Source organism: Otolemur garnettii, unplaced genomic scaffold, assembly GCF_000181295.1.
Source record: "Otolemur garnettii isolate 467f Iridium unplaced genomic scaffold, OtoGar3 scaffold00227, whole genome shotgun sequence".
Lineage (NCBI taxonomy): Eukaryota > Metazoa > Chordata > Mammalia > Primates > Galagidae > Otolemur > Otolemur garnettii.
This window is the reverse complement of record NW_003852622.1, coordinates 956,156-964,713: the sequence shown is the minus strand read 5'-3', so window position 1 is coordinate 964,713 and position 8,558 is coordinate 956,156. Positions and strand designations below refer to the sequence as shown.

At 39.1% G+C, this 8,558-nt stretch overlaps 1 non-coding gene across 1 annotated transcript; it reads right to left on the bottom strand.

Moving 5' to 3' along the window:
- Positions 1–3,704: 3,704 nt before the first annotated feature.
- On the bottom strand, positions 3,705–3,811 carry LOC111722269. The gene has a single exon (XR_002771117.1). It is a non-coding gene; the product is annotated as a U6 spliceosomal RNA (small nuclear RNA).
- Between the last annotated feature and the right edge of the window lie 4,747 nt (positions 3,812–8,558).

Sequence of the window (8,558 nt, the reverse complement as noted above, 5' to 3'; positions counted from 1 at the left end):
GACACATTAGAAGAAGAGCTGTCTAGGGTACACATTAAATAACCAAAGACTAATAAAAAGATGAAAAGCAGATAAAAAAGCTCCATTCATATTTTTCATGATGTCTGCCATCACAGACAATCAAAAATTCATCACAGAATAATCTTAATTATGCAATAGCCCATTCAGAGGGTCTTTTAAAATCATCAAGCAGGTCCAAAGTTTGTGAACACTAATATAGAAAATGTGCATATTTAAGTAATAAAACATTTAAAAATATTTTTAATTATAAAAGTAAAAGAAAAATGGACAGCATAAAACTAGTGGCATAATTGACATTGTACTTGAAAAACAAATGCGTCAATATCTGATTTGATGGAAGTAGTTGCAATTTGCAATGAGTTCTTCAGGTGATTATCAGACATTTGGTTCTAATTTTCCTCTTAATATGTTTCATATTCGAAATAGTTGCTCACAAATGTAGGTGCTGCCAAAAAGCAATGACATGAATAATACATGATTGTGATGCAAGAGATACTTGTCTTTGAAAAGATAGGACCTATAAAAGTTTAATAAAGAGACATGATAACATTTATCTTTAAATTAAATGCCAGATTGTAGCTCTGTGCATTCTATTTGAAACCTGGCAGGTAACATATTTATGTCTACTGAAAATGGAGTCATAAATATATCCGAATATTGATAATTTCCCCAAAACTCTGAAATTCTGTTTTCAAATTTCTGTACCAAATTGAAAAGCAATAGTGCATATTTTCTGTTGTTCACAGGACATTTTTTAGGCAACATATTAAATAAATTAAATTGTTTGCTTAACTTGAGATTACCATAATTTCATTTGGAATGCTGTTATGGCTTGAAATGTTGCATTGAGAAGTTGGTTTTCATCTTGAAGATACATTTTTAACTCATTTAAATGGGTGTTTAAACCAACTAAAAAAGTGAAATGTGTAAGCCAGTTTTCATTGTAAGGTTCTGGCACAAATTTGGTTTTGAGTAAAGTACTTGGCACCAAATCAAATATCATAATTTTTTTTTCAACATTTGGCCTAGGCTTATCTATCTTACTTCTGAAAAGTAAATGTTGCCCTCAAAGTCAACATCAATACTTTTAAGGAATTCCTACAATTGTGATGATTCATTCCCTTAGCCCTTATAAAATTCATGGTCTTGATGATGATTTGTATCATCATCAACTTTATCTATTTTTAAAGTTTCTGTATGTAAAGAGTCTCACTTTGTTGCCCTTGGTAGAGTGCTGTATTGTCACAGCTCACAGTAATTTCAAACTCTTGGGCTTAAGTGATTCTCTTGTCTCAGCCTCCCAAGTAGCCTGGACTATAGGTGCCCACTACAATGCCTGGCTATTTTTTTGTTGCCATTGTCATCCTTCAGTAGGCCCAAGCTGGCTTTAAACCTGTCAGCCTCAGTGCATGTGGCCGTCATCATAACCACTGTGCTACAGGCCCAAAGCCCACATATATTTTCTTGATACCCTATGAATGGATTCTTCATCAACCATGAGTTTAAGGCAATAATTGCATTATCTTCTTTTAATTTTACAAGTCCCTCTCTTTTACCTACCATTTCCAGGGCACCATCATTAACTGTACCAGATATGTTGACCATGGACAAAGAAAATTGCTTAAACATATTTTCTACTGCTTCACATAAATCTCTTGGGGTAGTTGTGTCTTTCAAAGGAACTGTAGAAGCCATTTCTTCAATGACATTATATTTATCACCAATGCCTGTAATAAAAATAGCAAGTTAACCTGTATTTGTGGCATCAGTGCTATCATCTACCACCAAAGCATACAATTTAAAATTGGCAGCTCTACTCTTCAAACTTATTACAAAATATTTTGCAATTTTTTCTATTCTCCTGTCTATCATCTGGCAAGAAAAACTGATTTTAGAAATATCTCCCTTTTTTCAGGTCAAAGCATATCTGCCATGCTTTATATCGATTGCCTAATAGATTCAAAATCAGTAACGGGTTTTGCTTTTTGCCATTAAACATGCTACAACATAATTAGCTTTTACAATGGAATATGGAATCTGAGTTGTAACTTTAAAATATTTTGTTGAGAAGATAGATATTTTTCAATTCTGCTATTTTGTCCATAAAATGCAATCCTTCATACACATCTAATTAGACAATGTGTTTTTGTATATAACACCCTTTTCAAATTATAGTCTTTGAGAATGTGGACAAATTCCATACAACTTAAGCAAAGTGCCTTACTATTTTCCCAAACAAAAAGGAATCGTCTGTCCACATTTCATTGAACACTCTTTCTTCATTCATTACATATTATTTTGAGACATTATAGAAGTCACAGTGGGATTAAAATTTAAAGATAGATAAAGGACTATATTTACTTTTTGTGAAAATTAATTAACTGGAAAATAGCAATATTCAGGTAGAAGTTTAAATGTAAATTGCAGAGGGTGATTTTTGAGGCACCACTGAGGTGTGGAAATGCTCTTAATAATGAAGTAAGATTGGTTACCTTATTTCTAAATAACATCTAACACTCCAATGGTAAGCTGAAATATTGACAATAACTGCCCAGTCAAGTCACCATGAGCATTTGTAACATCTGACAGTGTTCATTTGACTGTTTTTGTCCTTGGAGGTGACACACTGAAAACAACATACAACTGTAAAACCGAAGTAATGTGTGTACAAATAGTGAGATTGAGTATACATATGTTTATTTTATGTAACATTTTGACAAGACATTGTTGTCTACAAATTTCATGCTGGAGAACTGTGCTATTGAGTTTCACAAAAATCTTTACAAAACATAATCTCATGTTCTTATGTTTGTTTGTTTGTTTGCAGTTTTTGGCCATGGCTGGGTTTGAACCTACCATCTCCAGCATGTGGGGCCAGTGGCTTATTCCTTTGAGACACAGGTGCTTCCCAAAAGAATCTCATGATCTTTTAAGTAGATTTATCATTTTGTATTGGCCTACATTCATAGTCATCTTGGGTCATGGGCTGGACACCTCTGTTCTTCAGTTTTAATTTATTTATTTAGTAAAAGTATAAGTTTATTTTATGTTAGAGAGCAAGAACAAAGTGGGGGGGTGGTGAGAAAGAGATAAGAAGAAAGTAAAGAGCATAAAGTGTGAGAGCAGAAGAATGAGGGAGAGAGAGATTGAAAAAGCAAGAAAATTGCCTGGCATCCCAAGAAAGAAAGGATGAATACCTGCCCTGATGAAGAATCAGTGCAGGTCCCCTTCAACTAAGGCTGGACATGGACTCCGTTTACTAGGCCTAAGCAGGCTCATATACGAGTGTGATCAATGTTCTGTCTAAGCTGCCTGCCATTCCACAGGTAGAGCATAACTCCCTAAACAAGACCACATCCCGATAAAATGGCATTTTTAAAATTAACTTCTGCTCCCAGACTTCTGGCACCAATGGCTGTGACAAATTTTAGACACACATTCCATTTCCCCCATCTGCCTCCACACCTGCAAAGAGGGAGAAATTGCATATAAGCACCTAGATAGAGAGCCAAAATCAGCAACTCACTCAGGTCCCTGTTTGCTGTCCTGGAGGATTTGTTTTTCTTCTCCTCTTATCCTTTAATAAAATATGTTACTTACTCACGGTCTGTGAATTCATTCTTCAATTTTTGAGACCAAGGACCCACTAGAGAAATTCTGGTAACATCTTTTTTTTTTTTTCCTTAATTATGGAATGCTTCAGGAATTTGCGTGTCATCCTTGCACAGGGGCCATGCTAATCTTCTCTGTATAGTTCTAATTTAAGTCTATGTGCTGTGGAAGTGAGCATAATTCTGGTAACATCTTTTGGGGCTTCATCAGAGATCTACTGTTATGGTAAGTGAAATGGATACAGGGTTGGCTTGTTCTTTTCTTTTTACTTCTCATGTTAAAGAAAACTTAATAATGGGCACTTGTTGGCCATTTAAGAGCAAGAAGTTTGGCTACCAGTCTGTAATGCACAGATGATAGGCTTCTGGGAAATAAAACTCTTAATCTCCCTTGGCCCTGCAAGAGATAAAAGAGGGAATGATGGAATGTTCCTGCACCCACTATGTTTCCACAATATCTTTCTCTAGTCAAGAACCAAAAGCAGGTAGAAGAAGTAGTCAGAAGTCCTGAGGTCTCAGATGATGAATTAACCTCACAGCTCTGTACAAACCTTCTGGCAAAACCAACTCAGTGAGCACTCACAGACTGTCACTATTGGCCCATGTCTCCTGGGTCACAATCCACTTGCCACCTATCTTTGCAGATAAATAACAAGATTTCTTCTGCACTAATGAAGAGGGACCCAGCTTCCTCTTGAAGGTGTGTTCTTCTTGTGGTTTGCATACTTTGTTCATTAATGACTGTATATCAGTAAAGTGCTGCTTTGTGTATTTGGTTAAGTTTTTGTTGACTTACTCTGGTGTTTCCCAGTTGCTTTAGGTGCATTTAAAAAAGGTATTCGCTATTGGCTCTTCCTCCCCAAATTAATCTCAATTGGTATTTTTGCACATTTGGCAAAAGAGAAAATTGAAATTTCCTGTTGTCAGATGAATAAGATACTGAGTTCTTCAGCTCCAAAGACAAAGGGAATTTACTCTTCTGAGATGAAAGGCATGCCTGGGTGGCCAGGAGCCTGAGTGGGAGTTGCTTTGTGTTATTTCTTGAGACAAGAATGGCCCTATAGGAAGTCCATTGCAAAATTAACTACAGGAAGACTCACCTAGAAAATGCACATAACAGCCAAGTACTAGACATTTTGAGCTCTCTCAGAGGTTCTAAACCCTGGAGAGGGAAACTGAGACACATAAAAGGGTGATATTGGCTCAGTGGTGAAACACTGAAAGGTCTCACCAAAAAACAGCACGCTCTGATACACTACACTAAATCCTAGATAATAGTTTAGTTCCTTCTTCCAAAAAAATTAGAAAAAATATTCTTTAAAAATGTGGAAAGACAAAGAGAATGACTCAAGGAAGAGCAGCAAGATGGCGGACTGGAGCCAGCTTCTGACTGAAGCTCCCATCCAGAGGGAAGGATAGAAAGTACCCAATAAAGCTGAAGACTGAGAGCTGAGCTGAGAGAGCACAGTGATAACTGCACATCATCGTTGCTGAGGCAAGTTGCAAATCCAAGAAAGCAGATTTCAGGTATCAAACTCATCCCAAAGGAAAAGGGTCTGTCCCCTCTCCCAAGAGATTTTTTCTTTTTCTTTTCTTTCTTTTCTTTTTTTTTTTTATTCACAACTGTAGGTTTTCTACAGGGGAGGTGAGAACTGAGGACCTCTTGTCTCAATCCATGGGAGAGAGTTGCAGGAAGTGGGGACTACTTCTCCAGAGGTACCCTGCTACGACCCTGAGCACTCTCTTGCAAGGAATGAAAGTTGAACTTTTTCACTGCCATTTTGAACTTCCAGTCCAACCTTTACTGCTTTCCTGATGGTCCAGAAGCCTAACCCCAACTGAGACCAGAATGTCAGAGACCCAGTAGAAAGAGACCTGTCTTTCTATCAGGTCTAGGCACTACAAAGTCCATGGTAGAAAAGCTGCACTGTAACAGTGAACCCAGCAGTAGTGCAGACAAAGGGGGTTAGGCAGTTTGGTTTGGCTCTGCGAAAGTGCAAACCAGTTGTGGGAAGAGATTTGTGCTAGCACCAATCCTGCCAAAATTGAGTGCCCCACGCTCTAACCTGCCGGAGCCTTGCACTTCATGCTCCACACTGCCAGAGCCAATTGCCCAAGCGCCCCCATTCCACAGCAAACCACTACATGCTCTGCCAAGCCAGAAACACTCACCTTGCACTCCAGCCTGCTAGAACCACTGCCTGCCCTGCCCTGCCAGAGCCATTCTCTGAATGCCTGCCCAGCTGGAGCTTCCACATGCCACACTCTGCCATAACTGTGCATGGTGTGCCCCACCCAGCTGCTGGAGTGGCATGCCCTGCAGTCCCAGAGCTGCTGCTAGCCACCTTCCTGGCCATGGGAGCCTCCTGGGAGCTTCATAGGGAAGCTATGAAGATTCAGCAACAGTAGAGCTATACTTCTGGGGCTTAATCTTGAAGGGACACCTCCCCAACTCTGAGGACTGCCAGAGGAAGCCAGACTTCACCCTATGGGGCAGCTGGGGCAAAAGCATGGTGGCTGAGGGAGAAATTAATTTACTGACTTGATTGATATCCTCAAGTTTGGACTGAGCTTGGGTGGAACACTCCTCAGTTGCAATTGAGTACCTGAGGAAGGCAGGTTTCAGCTCCCTCAGCCAGTTGGTGGAAGAGGGTGGTGGCCGGGCCAAGGGGACATTGACTTTCCTTTGACACTGTCAGGCACAAAAGCCCTGGCACATATGCTTATTGGAGGGAGCAGGGCCACAACCCCATGGGGTTCACAGTGACTGAGTGAAAGAGGTGCAATGTGGGGGAAGAGATACCAGTCCTCTGGTCCAAATCTGCCACTGGGTGGGCCCTTATGACTTTATAGAACACCAGAGTGAGCACCTTTAAGCAGGCAGACCTCTGCTATCTAGTTGCTAGAGGCCTTTTGAACCCTCCCACTTGAGACTTGGTACTGACTGGATTGATTGGTTTAGAACTCCTAACCTGGGCCAATCACCCAAGGATGGTCTCAGGTAGTACCCTGATTGTGTAGTAACAGAAAGGGTTAATTTTCCTCTTCCAGTTGTTGCCCATGGGAGGCACGGTGTCTTAGTTGCTTATATTTCTCCACAGTTGAGGCTTGAACCCAGGGTCACTGATCCACTAGGATAAGACAAAGACCAGCTGAATACAAGACAGAGCCACCTAACCCCACTATAGTAAGCAGATCCCCAGAGCCACAGACTGTAATACTGTATGGGTCTTTTGCAAAACTGTAGTGGAAAAGGATATAGTCACCAGTCCAAGATCCTAGGCAAAGGGTTGGTTAACCACAACTCAGGGAGCCCCCAATTCAATTTCACCTTAGCTGAACTTTTAGTCAAATAGTGAAAAATAATCATAGGGCAGAGTTGATGGAAAAACTATGGAAACATGAATAATTAAAGTAGATCAACTCCCCCAACAAATAACAAAATAACACCAGATAACACCAGATGATCCTATTCATAAACAAATGGCTGAGATATTAGAAATCAAGTTCAGAATTTAGGTGGCAAATAAGATCAACAGAATGGAGGTGAAGATGGAATTAGAATTTCAAGGAGTAATTCAAAAGTTGTCTCAAGAATTCAATGAGTTCAAAGACAAAGTCACCAAAGATTTTGACACATTGAGGGTAGAACTTGCAGCCCTCAAAGATCTCAGAAATACAGTAGAATTCCTCAGTAACATAATGGAGCAGGCAGAAGAAAGGATCTCTGACATTGAAGACAAAGCTTTTGAATGCTCCCAAATGCTCAAAGAGGAATAGAAGTGGAGAGCAAAAACAAACCATTCCCTGAGAAAATTGAGGGACCACTCCAAATGAGCAAATGTTCACATTATAGGAATCCCAAAAGGATAAGAGGTTTCTTATCTTTGGCCAAAGGCCAAGATGCTCTACTCCAAGAGATAATCAAGGAGAACTTTCCAACCTTGGCAAGAGATTCAGAAATCCAGATAGCAGACAGTTTCATAACACTGGCAAGACTCAATCCAAATAAAACATCTCCTAGAAACATTATTATTAATTTCACCTAAGTTAATATGAAGGAGAAAATTCTGTAACAGGTCAGATGTAAGAAAACCATAACATACAAGGGGAAGAATATTAGAATGACTTCAGATCTCCCTGCTGAAACCTTTAAAGCTAGAAGAGGGTGGTCATCAAACTTTAATCCCTGTAAACAAAATAACTTTTAACCCAGGATCCTGTATTCAGTTAAACTGAGTTTCATCTATGATGGAGAAATTAAATACTTTAATGACATTCACATGGTGAAGGAATTTGCCATAACTAAACCAGCTCTCCAGGATATTCTCAGACCTATCCTCCATAATGAACTACACAACCCTCCACCACCAAAGTAAACTCACTCAGAAACTTTTAATCAAATTCCAACTTCCACAGTGGTGAAAGGATTAAAAATGTCCACTGGATAGTCAAAAATCTTGATGCCCCAAAATACTATCTGGCCTATCAATACTCTCAATTATTGTGAATGGCTTAAATTGTCCTATAAAGAGGTACAGATGGCTGACTGGTTACAAAAACTCAGGCCAGACATCTGTTGCATTCAAGAATCTCACTTTGCCTTAAAAGATGAACATAGACTCAGGATGAAGGGATGGTCATGTATAATTCATGAAAATGTAAATCCAAAAAAAGCAGGTGTTGCAATTTTATCCTCAGATACAATAGGTTTGAAATCAACAAAATAGGGAATGATAAGGATGGTCACTTCACATTTGTTAAGGACAACACTCAACATGATGAGTCACTCAATAAATAAATTCAATTATTAATATTTATGCACCCAACAAAATGTGCTTCAATTTGTAAGAGAAACCATAACAGACATGAGCAATTTGATTTCCTCCAGCACCATTATTGTCAGAGATTTTAACACTCCTTTGG